The sequence below is a fragment of the Lampris incognitus genome, chromosome 14, assembly GCF_029633865.1.
Source record: "Lampris incognitus isolate fLamInc1 chromosome 14, fLamInc1.hap2, whole genome shotgun sequence".
In the NCBI taxonomy this organism is placed as follows: Eukaryota; Metazoa; Chordata; class Actinopteri; order Lampriformes; family Lampridae; genus Lampris; species Lampris incognitus.
In genome coordinates, this window is record NC_079224.1 from 38,653,922 (window position 1) to 38,669,135 (window position 15,214).

The following is a 15,214-nucleotide window of genomic DNA, read 5'->3' on the forward strand; positions in this document are numbered from 1 at the left end:
TGACGCATGCGGTGATTGCATATGAGAGGGCATCATTTTTTTCTTCTTTTTTTTTTTCAGAAGGCAGATATTTTCAATTTCAAATGCTTTATATGGTAAATAGGTTTCATTCCAAGTGCGGTGTTTTTCTCCTTTTCAACTGTCTACTCTCCCCTCCTCCTTCGCCCATCTCTCTTTTGAGAGGGGCTGAAAGGTTGGCCTTAGAACAACAAAGGAGGGATGGAATGTCAACCGGCTTCAAAGAAAAAAATGGGTGGAGAGGGCGATGCGAGCCGTGTCAGGGGTTTCTCCCACCTACATCCGCGGACCGCAAGCCATAAACATGGCATTTAGATGTTGATAACTGTGATTGCATGCTCTGCCGCGTCGTACGCCACACGCGAATCCTGCGCTGCTCCAGCATGTTTACATGCGGCGTGGAAAATTTGCATCGCTCAACGTGAAACCGAATTGAAACTGTGGCAGATGATTTTCCTGACACCATTATCTCAACGCTTGCTGATGTCACAAGGTTATTTCTTTCTCTCCTAACAGATGCAATCAGCGGATGAAAGGCAACCGAAAGAAAGGCGATGGGATGGAGACAAAGTGTTGGTAGTGCTGGTTGGAAGACTAGTGATTTTGTTGTGCTGCTGATCTAACAACAACAACAAATTCCAGTCTGCCTCTCAGCACAATCGATGCCCTTCGGTCCACTGCGGCTAAATCTACAGAGGTTTTCAAAATGAGTGCATCAAATACTTTTTTGTGTGCTCAGCATGCCAAGGTTTTCCCTGTACTCCTTCAGCCTCGGAGGGCCGCAACAGCGCAAGAGCTACCAGAGCAGATGGAAAAGCTCAGCACCGATTTAGCCCCGGCGTTTCCTTCTGTAACGAGTATTGACTCAAATTAGTTTGAGTCCAACCTAGTTGGGCTGGGCTTGCGGTTAAACTGAGACCTGTATTCGAGCAAGGGCTAGGATGGAAGCAGGGACATTTGTGAAACAACACACATAGTAAGTACACTTTGCAGTGAAAAGATAGGGGGAGTTCAAAATGACAACATGTTAATCTTTAAATCCAGAATGTTTATTAAAAAAATGCACCATATACACAGCAACTTTTGAAATATATATATATATATATATATATATATATATATAGTTTCAAAAATCTTTTGAAAGTCTCTCAGTAAAAATGTTAAATATCAACACAACATGAATCTGTAATGACACAACAATGCAACCCCCCCTACATAAACAGATGTTAAGGAAGAGTCGTGGGAGAGAGGGTACATCTGAAGCCACCGTACAGAGATCGAAATTACTCCAGGTTTTCACCCCTAGTTTAGCCTCCATGCATCGGCATCCTGCATAATTCAGAATTAATTTTAAGATTTTACTTCTCACTTATAAATAACGGTCTGGCACCAGCTGACATCTCTGAATGTGTATCCCCCCCCCAAAAACGTCCCAGTGTATGTATACACCAAGCGTAGTCCTTTTACACTTGATGGGCATACACTGTCTATTTTCTTTTCATGCTAGATCTGATTGCTGACCACTAATGACATTTGAGTTTACGATGCAAAAACCCCCTTTGCATGCTTGGAAGGATGGCTGGGCACACTTGAAACGTCTCATCCATCGGAAAGACGCGTCCAAATCCCGCTGCAGGCTCTAGGGGCTTCTTCATTTGCTGTCCTAGTCAATAGACAGCAGCTCCTTGGTTAAGTACTTAAGTACTCGCTCTCAGTATGTGAAGGACCTTTGTATGATGAGGTCCCTGAAAAAAGGGAACCAGTCTCTGAATACACAGGCAAAGTAGGTGTACGTGGGGTAGAAGGACTCCTTCTGGTGCGTGGCGCCTGCCTTGACGAGGTGGAATGCCGCCTCACTGGCTGGGTAGGCTGTCATGGAGGTGCGTCCTCTGAGCAAGAGGGGAGACGGACACAGAGTGAGCTGAAGTGTAATTCACACACTAACAATAGCTGCTGTTTTAACTGATGGAAGCAACCACAAAGGCCAAACTCCCACTTCTTAAATCAAGTGCCTGTGCACCGACCTGACTTTCTCCATGGCAGACTCTGTGTCGATGAGCCCCAAGATGCTAATGGTGACCGACACGTTGCTGTGCTGCATGGCCAGCTCGTGTTGCATGGTGCCAAAGAAACCGTTCAGTGCAAACTTAGTGGCAGTGTACGGGCCCATGAAAGGAGTGGTCATTTTACCTGGGGACCAAAAGCCAAAAAAAAACAAAAACCAGGGAATCTTAACTTACACAAGCTCTTCTTTTATTCCTGTTACACATTGCACTGCCAGTATTTGGTCTGTTTTCGAGCAGGCTGCAGCAATGCTGGGCCTTCATGAGCTCTGAGCAACATCAGCAAAACGCATGTGAGAAAACATATTTATGATGGTTAAGTTGTCTGTTCGTGGCAGACTCACCCAGTAGAGATGACACAACTATAATAGATCCCGCGCTTTGCTCCAGTATCGGCAACGCGGTCGACGCCATGGTCACATAGCTGTGAAAGTTAACCTGAGTAGCGAGAGGAAAAGCAAAAAAAAAAAAATCACACCCCCTCACCAAGCTGCCCTCAGTAATAAGATGAAATTTCAATAAATTTGAATTCAAAACAGCTGAAAGCAAGTGCAGCTGTCGTCCGGATTAAAACAGCACTGTTGGAAAAATCTTCATATGTTGAGAATTTAAAAATTCAGCTTAACATTTCTTTTTCCCCCACCGTTCCCCAGATACCTGCATGAGTGATTTGACGTGAGCGCCGTCTCGGTCCCACATGGCGAACTGGGTGCTTCCAATGTGATTTAGAACGAGAACGTCAAGCCCACCTCATGACAACAAACAAAATGCACATACATAAGGATTTACCTTATCTAACCTCCATGAAAGAAACGTGCAACATAAAGAATAGTGTAATACGCTGCTGTCACCTAGTCAGATTGACAGCAAACTAAAACACATCTTACATTTCATTTCCCCTTGAAAGAACAGGCCCCTTTATCTCAAAATGTTATGAGGGAAATTAGAAAGCAAAATCAACAATCCTGCTGCAGTTGGCCTCCCCCTAATTAGGATTATGCATAATGTGTCTTAAATCCTCTTTCAGAGAAAAGGAAAGAACGTTTTAATTAGAAACACGTCATTGCCGGTCTCAGACCCACGGTGGTACGTTGTGTGTCATGTAAGCATCAAGAGTGTTTGTTTTACAGGCACCCAGTGCACGAGGTGTTCCCGAATACATCATCGTCAGTGCTCATCTGAGCTTTATTTTTTTATTAATTTTTAAAAAGATTATTTTCCTGGGGCGTTCTGGTAGCGTGGTGGTCTATTCCTTTGCCTACCAACATGGGGCTCACCAGTTCGAATCCCCATGTTAGCTCCGGCTTGGTCAGGCATCCCTACAGACACAATTGGCTGTGTCTGTGGGTGGGAAGCCGGATGTGGGTGTGTGTCCTGGTCGCTGCATTAGCGCCTCCTCCGGTCGGTCGGGGCGCCTGCTCAGGGGGGAGGGGGAACTGGGGGGGAATAGCGTGATTCTCCCATGCGTTACGTCCACCTGGCGAAACTCCTCATGGTCAGGTGAAAAGAAGCGGCTGGCGACTCCACGTGTATCGGAGGAGGCATGTGGTAGTCTACAGCCCTCCTCGGATCGGCAGAGGGGGTGGAGCAGCGACCGGGACGGCTCGGAAGAGTGGGGCAATTGACCAAGCACAATTGGGGAGAAAAAGGGGAGGAAAAAAAATATTATTTTCCATCACTTTATGTTTTATAGACTTTTTTTTTTCTTTTTCGCAGGCTAATAGCGATGTTGGCTCCACTTCAGGCTATATTTGGCTTCCTCTCCGCGGGGAAAATGAGCGAGGTTTTAGTGAAATGCCTGAAATAACATCTGTGGTCATTACAAGCTTAAGAGATTCGGCTGTTTTATTCTTTCAGCTAATATGTGAATGGTGCTTATATGTGACAGTGATTTGTTAGCAACTTGCTTTTCTATATCATATCAATGTGCTTCAAAATTCATATATATTTATGTAAAGATAGTTTTTAATGGGCCAGATCTTCGAAGGAGCAAGCTCTGCTGCTGCAGGATTAATAGTGTGCTGCACAGAGGACTTAGTCTCTGTGCGCTTTTCATATAGTACAAAAAGCAAGCTCGTTTGGTGGTCGGGTGAAAATGTAGCTTGCTTAATGCTGAGCAGAGCCTTGCATTTAGAATACAAAGCCACTTGTGATGTGGCTTCAAGCCAGCTGCTCCCCCATGAGAATGAAGTCTGGTTTGGCAAGGAAGATCCTAAACCTACCAAGATGGTCAACAGCTAGTCTGAGCACTCTCTCCGGGTCAGAAGGATTGGACATGTCCCCAGTCACATAAAAAGCTTTCTGGGCCCCAAGCATCAAACATTTCCTTGCCACCTACAGGAAAAAGACAGAATCACATACAATTAGATACCCTTACCAGACAGTACAGACTTAAAGGATCACAGCTGCCACAATGTGAGCAAAATGTCTGAATAACAGACTTTTAGAAGGTGTCTCAGGGGATGGCTTTATTGAGTGTGAATAATGAATTAGAAGATTGTGAACGACTGAAAAGGTATATGGATGCATGAGAGGAAGTGTGCAGAAGATGATAAATTGCTCCGGAAAGATCTCAAGAGCACATACCTCCTGTAAGGCAGACTCCCTCCTAGCTGTTATTACAATCTGAGCACCCAGTCTGGCATACTGGTATGCCAACTGTTCCCCGATGCCTGTACTGGCACCCGTCACCAGCACCCTGGCACCACAGAGAGAGTCTGCATGGAGGAGGGAGAGATAGTCACCAGTCAGGATGTGGTTTTGTGTGGTCAGAAATACTATATAACAGGACAGAGACCATTTTATCAGTCAGAGGAGGGTTGAAGTCGACTGCTTCATTGATATTAGTCATAAACAGAGGCGTTGTTAGGATCTCGAAACATTGGGGGCTTAGCCCAGCCCAGAAATCTTTAGATTTTCACCCACCTTTTTTAAGTTAATTCAGAGTAAAATGAATATAAGATGTGAGACATGTGCTCTACCGAAGGTTTCTGGTCAGGTGCGTATGCTGGCTTTCACAACATGAAATCAAAATAAACAAAATGAGTGCAATCTGAGTTTTCTTTCAACTCAGCAGGAGTAAAACCCTAAGAAAAAAAAGCCTTGACATTGATGAGGCAGTCATATGCTAGATTGTTTGTTGTCAATGCTTTGTTTATGGCATAACTGACTTTGTAAATAATGTTACAGTTGTAATAATCATAAGTGATAAGCAACCTGGCAATGGAAGCATTGGGGCTACGTGTTGACAATGACATTACTGCTTGCTATTGCAAGTGAACTATGGTAGCCTGTAGCTAGCTAGCTACCCATCTGAGTGGCATACATGTTTCTATCACCAAATCACTTGCAGAGATGCATATGCTTTATACATATGCTTCAGGAGAAACGAATTATGGCTTGAAGACTTATCAATTGGATTATACAAAGGCAGCATAAGGTCATCCCATTTTCTTTCTATGTTTCGCCTATGTTCCACATTAATATCACGGTGAGTGCAGGCTACCACGCACACTGGTGTGCCTTGGAATTAGTCTTCTGATGAATTATATATAGCTATAATTATTGTAAAGGTGTGCCTTGGAAATACTTGTTTTCATAAATGGTGTGCCTTGTGAGAAAAACATTTGAGAACCACTGAGCTAGACTAGCTAGCTAGCTAAAGAGCCCTCTTCTTCACCAACCTGAGCTTGTAGATGAGGTTGTGGCACGCTCACATCATGACTCATCTGCTGCTTCAGCAACAGGAGATAACTCTTCTTCCACCTCCTCTAGCCTCGCCTGCGCCTCATTGCCTTCATCTTTTTTCTTTTTGAAAAAGCCTCTCTATATCCACAGCTTTCAAGTCTTGCCCCCAGTGAATTAGCTAACTAGCTACCACCAGATGCCAACAATGACAAGCCCTGTAACCAGTGCGTGCCCTCTCTCTCTTTCCCTCTCTCTCATGCTCACACAAATGCACACATGCCAAGTAGTGTGAAGTAGACCTGCTGCTTGAATGGCACACAGAGGATCCAAAGCGTACTTTTTGATCAAAGATATATTATTTTTGAGGGCTTAAATGCATGATCGGAATGATGGATGAAAAGATCTGGGGCTATTTTTCTATTATTTTTATTTTTGTTGATTTTTTTTTTTTTTTTGGAGATCCGGGGCTATTCATAAAACATTTGGGGCTGTAGCCTGATGCCCAGGCCTAATGACGCTGATGGTCATAAATATCATGGCAGTGTGCACTTGGCCTAAAATAATTGCAAATGTTCAAGTAGGTCATTATAAAAAGTTTTCTTTTGAAGGGGAGGTTTCCTCCCCTTCTTGCTCCCAACATGCAGGGCAGGGCAACAATTCAATATTATTGTTTATCCTCTTTATCCTCTTGTTTATTCTCAAAAACTGTATGTGATCTTTTCACAAGGAATACAACTGTTCATTTCTGAAGACCATCTATCAGTGAGGACAGGGGAATCAGATTTCCATGTCAGTTATGCATTTCCTGGCCACACGTAAAGCGATTTCCATAAATTTAATTTGGGAATTGGTTGAGGATCTACTGACACTTGCTAAATTCCCCAGTAAGCAAAGCTCAGGAGCTAATGGGGAGGTAACTCCTATGATCTTGGTCAAGGTATCACAGAAGTCATACGAAAAGGGCCTCACTTTTGTACAAAGCCAGGTACAGTGCAGGAAGGAGCCGACCTCTATACTACATCTGAAGCACATTTCTGAGAATTCAGGTTTGGATTTATGTAGTTTCTGTGGGGTGAGGTACAGTTGATGGAGGAAATTATAGTGAAACAGTCTGTATCGGGCATTAATGGTAGCTGGCAAACCGCCATGACATAAATCTGACCAGAGTTGTTCATCAATTGCTATGTTCAGATGTGATTCCCATCTTGCTCTAGATTTGTGCAGACCTGGCTTTGGGTCCTCATTCAGTAGCAAGGAGTACATTTTAGAAATAAATTTATATACATTTCCCTCATGTAGCAGTTTCTCCACATCAGTAAGTACAGGTAAAGTCATTCCAGGGCCCAGGTTGGTTCTAAGAAAAGATCTTAACTGAAGACAGCAGATGCATGTCTTATTGGACAATTTCCTCTTCAATTGTTCAAAGGAAATGAGAAGTCCTTTTTCGTAGCAGTCTTCCAAATGCTGGATCCCTTTATGAAGCAAAGTCTTCAGAATCTTGTTGTTTAGTCATGGGTATGAGTTCATTTTTTCTGAGGTGTTTTTGGTGACAGTCCCATTTTCAGTCCAAGACTTCCATGAGTCTCACACCATATTTGAATCAAATGCTTTAAAATAGGATTGTGTGTCCTGTTGGATATAATTCTGGAGTTCCACTTATAAATAAAATCACTGGATACCTTTTCGTTCAGGGAGTGCAATCCAATTTGTATCCAAAAAGGGGACACTGTCACCCTCAACAAAAAAAAGGATGAAATAAATCGCATTTGAGCTGCCTAATACATCTTAAATTCATCAACAATAAGCATATACAGCTATCAAAGTTAGTACCTTTTTATGAAGTACCTGTGCGAGTGAAAATGTGTCTCCTGTAGCAGAATAGCAAAAAAAAAAACGCAGACAATAGTAACAAAACAAAAAACAAAAAGAAAAAACACGCAGACCCTCCCTCCACCTCTTCATCCAGTGCCTACTCCCGAACATTCGACACCATCCACCCTACTAAACTGGGATGTGCACTTTGCACTTATTAAGCATGACATGTCTGGCTGATTCGTAAACATCTTGTCCAGCCCTGGCCTCTGTCTGAAAAGATAAATCAACATACAAAATTAACCAATTTTAAGTCTCTCATCTCATCATCAGCCGCTTCTCCGGGGTCGGGTCACGGTGGCAGCAAGCTAAGTAAGGCACTCCAGATGTCCCTCTCCAGAGCAACGGCCTCGAGCTCCTCCTGGGGGACCCCCAAGACGTTCCCAGGCTAGATTGGACATGTAGTCCTTCCAGCGAGTTATATCCAATTTCAAGTGAAACAGGAAATTACTACAGATACTGAAAACACCCATTACAAAAATTGTTACTACGCAAACTAGTCAGCTTAACAACAACAACAACTTAGTTTTGTATAGCACCTTTCAAGGAACCCAAGGACGCTTTACACTAGATAACAAAAAAAATAAAATGAAAAAATTCCAAGATCAGAAAATAAAAATAGCAAAGATTGCTGTGGATGATAGAAGCGACTATAGAGCATAGGCCTTGCTCAGCAGGTGAGTTTTCAGGAGTTTTTTTTTTTAAGTGTCCAAAGAAGCAGCGTTGCAGATCTCTGCTGGAATAGAGTTCTAGAGGGTGGGAGCTGCCACACTAAATGCTCTATCCCCAAAAGTCTGCTGGCTGGTGTGGGGGATGGAAAGCAAGACCATGTCTGTGGACCAAAGATTCCGGGATGGAATATAGGGGTTGAGGAGGTCTGATAGGTATTGGGGGGCAAGAGGATTTTATAGGAAATGCTGGATTTGACCGGGAGCCAGTGAAGGTAGACAAGGGTGGGAGTGATTTGTTGCCAGGACTTGCTGCAGGTGAGGACCCTGGCAGCTGAATTCTGCATGTACAAAAGCCTGTCTAGGGCTTTGCTAGGTACCCCAAACTGGACTCCATTGAAATAATCCAGATGGGAGGTGATGAAGGCATGGATGAGGGTTTCTGCCATGGAGTCAGAGTAGTGGCCGGAGTCTGGAGATGTTTTTGAGGTAAAAGAAAGCAGATTTGCTGACAGACAGCAGAGAGGTCCAGGAGGATGAGAATACTGATGTGGCCGGAATCAGCAGCAGTGAGTAGGTCATTGGTGATTTTGATAGGGGCAGTCTCCATGCCGTGGTGTGCTCTGAACCAAGATTGGAAGGGTTCATAGAGCTCATGGTTGGAACTTGGACATGTGCTGATGGAGTTGCGCAGCAACTGCTCTTTCCAGGATTTTACTGAGAAACGGAAGGTTGGAGATCGACCGGTAGTTAGTGAGGACATCTGGGTCCAGGCCTGGCTTTTTGAGGACAGGGGTGACTGCGGCCATTTTGAAGCTGGAGGGTACCGTGCCAGATTCTAAAGAGGAGTTGATAATGTCCACAATTATGGGGCACAGGTTAGGTAAAGGTGCCTTGACCAGGATGGTGGGCATGGGGTCCAGGGAAGAGGTGGAAGCCTTGGCCATAGTGACCAACTTAGCAACTTGAGGAGCATCCACAGGGGAGAAAGAGGAGACAGTATTTGGGTAGGCACACAGTGGGGGGAGCAACATCCTGCAACTGAGGGGCATGCGGGGGGGGGGGCAGGTACTAGAAGCTGCTGGTGGATAGAATCCACTTTGGCATGGAAGAAGTCCAGAAACTTAGAGCAGAGGTCAGGGGCACCTGAAGAGCGGGAGGCATCAAGAGGGCAAAGTAGTCAGTTGATGGTGGAAAAAAGCATTCTGGGGTGATTTTACTGGTTGCCAATGATAGTGGAGAAGTAATGCATTTTGGCCTGGGAGAGAGCTTCTTGATAGGTCTTCACATGATCTTTAAAGGCCTCGAGGTGTACAGTGAGGCCAGACCTTTTATAGAGCCTCTCCAGTTGATAACCAGTGGCCTTCATGATGTGGAGTTCGGTGGTGACCCAGGGGGCAGAGTGGGAGAAGGAGACAGACCGGGTTTTGAGGAGGGCAAGAGAGTCAAGGCTGAGGGATAAGGCTGTGTTGTAGCGGGCTACCAGGCCATCCATCGTAGTGTCAGGGGAATCTGAGGCTAGATTGGACACTATCATGTTGGTCAGGGCTGGTGCACTCACTGTCTTGATATTCTTGAACGTCATGGTACGTTTTATGTGCTGCCTGGGTAAGGGGACAGGAACAGCAAAGTGGATGGCATGGTGGTCGGATACGGCAAGGTCCAGGCACTTCAAATGGAGGGGAGTTGTACCAGTAAAGCACACCAGATCCAGAGTGTGACCTTTGACATGGGTGGGACCTTGAACATACTGTGTGGAGATGTAAGACACAGAACGACCAAGGCCGTCAATTTGGCAGTTTTGGATTTTCAAAGTTTAATGATTTTGTGGGGGGAAAAGATGCAGACCTGTCGCTCCCTGAATGCTCATAAAATTGCATATATTTGCATTAAAATCAGTTTTAGATCAATTGCACAAAAAATAAAAAAGTTATAAGATCTACCCAAAACGACCATGACGGCGCGTAATTTGCGCATCATTGTGCACCAGTAGCGGACTGTGCATTTCCGACCTGGGCCTTTGGTGAGACTTCACCTCCTCATAATTACCCAAAGACAGCCATCATATTGCCACGCTACAATGTTTTAGTCGCAAAAGTGTTTATCATCACCATCATCGTTATTTGACACTTTTCACTTTCACAACAGCGACATCGTGTGGCGACATGGTGTAGCGTACAGCCTTACTGGAAGTAATCCCGCTGGGCATATGAATACGCTATCAAGAAACTCAACAAACACATCCCAGCCGGGCCGCTGGGCATAAAAACCATCAAACATTAAGTAGATCAAATCGCTGTACAAAAAATACATTTGACTCACAAGTGTTGTCTATTTGAAGACAAAATCCATTCTCCTTTCTTTCTAGACCAAACGGTCGTAGAGCACTCCTTTGGCTTTTAAATAAGACAAGCCAGATTTAGGAAGCCTGTGTAGTTCCATGACCCCTTCTCTGACGGGAAAAGCAAGCCCGCCCAGCAGTAGTTTTCCGCTTTGCTCGGATCCAGTGAGCCACGGGTACCTTCCGTAGGCGCTTGCCTGGAAATGCCGCACATACATCTTCCCCGGTTTGGTCAGAGCTGCTAACTATAGGGTTGGTCTGCCCATCTCCACAATCCTTTGCTTTTCCCCAAACGATCATCTTGAAAATGATGTGACTAACAAATCTGCCACCAAATCATTCACGAGTTCTCCTTGAGACATTATTCTCATTCACGGCTAGCTAGCTTAGCTAACTAAATCAAAAACACAAACGCTCACTAACATTAGCCACCAACTACCGCGACCTAGGCGCTGCTGCTGATTGGCTGAACAATCGGTCACGTGGCTGTATGCAGCGACGGTCCTATGACTCTGTGTAAGTATAAAAGAATACGCCCATCTGCTACACATAAAAATCTGACTGGTTGAGTAATCTATCAATCCCGTATTAACGCCTAACTATTTCGATAGCAGAGACCTTCACTCGAGATGCCGAAGGCGCTGGCAGGAGGAGTCTTCTCACATGGTTACGAGAGAGAAAAAGCTGATTGGATGATTTTTTTTTTTTGGCCGAGAGACTGCAAGCAGAGCCTCCCGAATTCGTATGTGTAGTACAAATCAACAAATTGATTAGAAGACGGTATTATATTTATGAAAGTGTTTTCCTTTTTCTGCGGAGTCTTGGGCCTTCACCGAAGGCCTAGAAGGCCCTGACGGTTCGCCGCGGTTGCACGTCATGTCCATTTATGACGTGTGTTGTTCGCGTCATTTCCTTCGCGAAGCTCATTGCTCTGTCCTAGAAACACATTAGCGTTCTCCAGTGCAGAGTAATAGTCTAAACTTGATTTTTGAATATTTCCAACATGTTTGGGTACAGCCGCCGTTACAGACTCACCATGACTACCACCGAGGTGTTGCAGTATTTACAGGCGTTGGACAGTAGCGATTTTAAATTCTTTCAAAAACAGTATTAAAGTTGTTGAAATGTTAATTTTGGTGTCAGTCACTTCTTAACAGACATACTAACATATGCAATGCATTAATATCTCAATTGGGTATTTATCTTGACAGAATATAGAGTTTAAAACCCGTTGGCGGTCACTTTGACTGCCCATGGTCGGTCTAGTAGTTTTTAAGTTCCGGTCGTTGTTTGGGACTGTTTCAATGGTTATTTTCAGTTCTTTTACATTTCACGTTTTACATGCCTTATTATATTTGTTAGATTAACAATATGCGTTTTCCATTTTGTTGTTCAGGTAATATTTTCATTTTTTTTCCAATTTCGACAATGTCTCTCTGAAGATTAAATTGTTTAAAAATAGTATTACAGTTGTTAAAATTTTAATTTAGGTGTCAGTCGTTTCCTAACAGACATACTAACATGCACTACATCCATTATCCAAACCGCTTATCCTGCTGTCAGGGTCGCGGGGATGCTGGAGCCTATCCCAGCACATCTGACAGAATATAGAGTTTAAAACCCGGCGGTCATTTTGACCGCTCGTGGTCGTTTTATATAGGAGTGAAATCCCGGTCGTTCCAGTGCAAAGCAGTCCAGTAATTTTCAGCGGCAAACGTGCAGCCACTGGAGTCTACATGGATATTGAACTCACATAACAGGAGTGTAGAAGGAGACATAGAGCAGACAGAGGCTCAGACATGAAGGTAGTGGAGGCTGGAGGCTTTGGGGGGGGCGGTAAACAAGGATCACCTGAAGTTGTGCTGACCCAGCTAGTGTGAAGGCAACACACTCAAATGTGGGGACATTGCGTACTGGAAGTTCTTTAACCAGAATGTCAGCTCGATGTATAATATCCAGCTGAAACCAACCTATCATATGTAAACTGAGAATGCTGTCGTTACTTACATAACATCGTTTCTCAAACCTCTCCTGGAGGACCACTTGTCCTGCATGTTTTAGATCTCTCCCTGCTCCAACACAGCTGATTTAAATGATCAGTTTTGTTATTAGGCAGCTTCGGGAGCTCATAACGAGTTGATCATTTGAATCAGCTGTGTTGGAGCAGGGAGAGATCTAAAACATGCAGGACAAGTGGTCCTCCAGGAGAGGTTTGAGAAACGCCGATCTAGAACGTCTCTAATATAACAAGCGTGAAGACAGTTTTAAGCACGATGTGCCTGCTCCACTACCAGGGGCTCAGTGAAATCCTCTTGTCCCAGGGGGGCTGGGATCCAGCTAGCAAAAAAAAAAAAAAAAAAAAGTTCACAGGTTCGTTTCCCTCGCAGCCTTTCCGTTCCTGAAGATTAACAACACGTATATTATTAGTTGTGCAAGTGTAACGGGGGCAGTCCTATGCTGCTCTGTGCTGGTCAGCCTGCTGCATGCCCGTCACTCTCATCATTAGCTCTGCGTTGTGTTCTAGTTGGGTGGGGCCCCAGGTGTTGTGGGGGGCCCTCAGTCTCTCATCATCATCATCATCATCATGATCAAGGAAGGAGCGGGGACACACAGGACTCTATTTGGCCCACCTTGCCATTTATTTTGGTTTCAAACCCTTCGACAACCGTCCAGTCTTCCAGCGGGAGCGGTGTTTCTTACGGACGTGGGGGTCGAAGTTCAACCACTGCCCGGACTCCACTCGTGTGCGTTAGAAGTAGAAACCGTCCACGGGACTCCGATTTAAGAAAGGATAAACAAGTATTTTATCCCACAGCTTGCAGTATCTTCTTACAGGGATACTCAAGGTTACGTTCTCCTCAACCAGCAAAACTGTCCCACGGTAAGAAACACGTGTGGCTCGGCTCGATTGCTGCTTGAGACTCCTCCCACAAAACAAAAAAATGGCCTCTCCCGCGTTCCCTCTTCCGTGTACCCACACGACCTCTCTCTTAAAGCGACAGTACACGTATATGACGGTCGTTGGAAAACATACATAAAAGTAAATAATGACATAAAATAAAATGTAGTAAACACAAATAACAGCACACAGTCAGGATTTGGTGATATTTCATACTCAAACAAAATAAAATAAAAACATTAATTTTAACCTGGTTACACAAGGAAGGGCATCCGACGTAAAATTCTGCCAAATCAGTATGCGGATTGACAAGACCATACCGTATCGGTCGAGACCCGCATTAACAAGGGCCGGCATTGGTGCTGCGCCCTCACAGGGTCCTGATGGAAACTGTGAAATCTGCTGTGGTGACCCCTGAAAAACGGCGGGGAAAGCTGGAAGAAGATATTGTTGCGTCGGCTGTAGTTTTCCAGTTGGTCAACTTTCTCCGTTAAAAATACATTTTCCTTACTTAACTTGACAGTGTGGTGACCCACATCTATATAACGAGAGACATTCACCTAAGAGGACGGTGTACCTTTAAGGGAAGAGGCGAGGGTTCAGATAATGCACTTCCGCTTCCGGTTCAGAGTTCAGTGTCGTTGTCGAATGTATGACATGCTAAGTTGGAGCTACTAAACTACCTCGACTACGTCTACTCTCACGTCTCCTGTCTCGTTGTTTTTTAACTCCACAACAGCAAGAGTCCAGCGCCACCAACCGGTCCTCCGCCTCGGCTACCAGCATAGTTTTCAGTCCAGAGATAGGCTGATTAATTTCTGCGGTTTTAGAGTCGAGTTTACCGGAGGGCCTGAATACCCTCCTGAGGAATAAGTGAGTCTCCTCCGCTCAAGTGTTCCTCCGCCGCCATTATACGAGGGTAGAGGCTAGTTCCCATCGATGCAGAGAACGGAGTAGAGAACGGTCAACTGAGCATGCGCGAAATGCCTTTACCGCGCCTCCACACGCCCCGCGTAGCATCCAGGCGCTAGGATTCTAGGAGGACCTACCCCTACCCCTACTCTGCGTCTGATTAGCTAACTTTAACCCTAACCCTAATCTTACCCTACCCAAACAACTGAGGCGACGAGTACTTGCGCATGCTCAGTTAACCGTTCTCTGCATCGACGGGAACCAGCCTCTACCATTATACGAGCTTCTTGCTCGCCAGTTCCGGTAAATTCTCTCTGCAGATGTCGGAATTTGCTCACTAGCTGACTTTAGTTGTTTGTTCCTGGCTCTCGAGGGCGCCCTGCAGCTGTCCGACCGAATTAAAAGTGGGTTTGGGTGTTTATAAAGGTTTTTGAGATGAATTTGTCTAGAGAGCTCAGCCCCAGGGCTGGCGTCTACCTAGCTTCGCCGCACCACGTGACCCCGTTTACCCTCTTTCAGTGGTATTGCGTCTGGATGTCCTGCCTCCTTCCTGATATCCCTGTATTCATACTTGATTCATTCAGTCAATTAATTGGTTTTCGTGGTTACTAATTCTCTTTCTGCTACTAATTCTTCTACTAATCCTCCTACTAATTCTCCTGTCAATGCAGATACTGCCGCTCCCACATGCCGGCTCATCCCTTTCACCTGGTTTTCCCCGCCCATTTCCCCCACAGCTCATTCCCTCCTCCCC

General features: G+C 44.9%; 1 pseudogene; it reads right to left on the reverse strand.

Moving 5' to 3' along the window:
- Positions 1-1,707: 1,707 nt before the first annotated feature.
- On the reverse strand, positions 1,708-9,255 carry LOC130124438 (hydroxysteroid 11-beta-dehydrogenase 1-like protein; annotated as a pseudogene).
- Between the last annotated feature and the right edge of the window lie 5,959 nt (positions 9,256-15,214).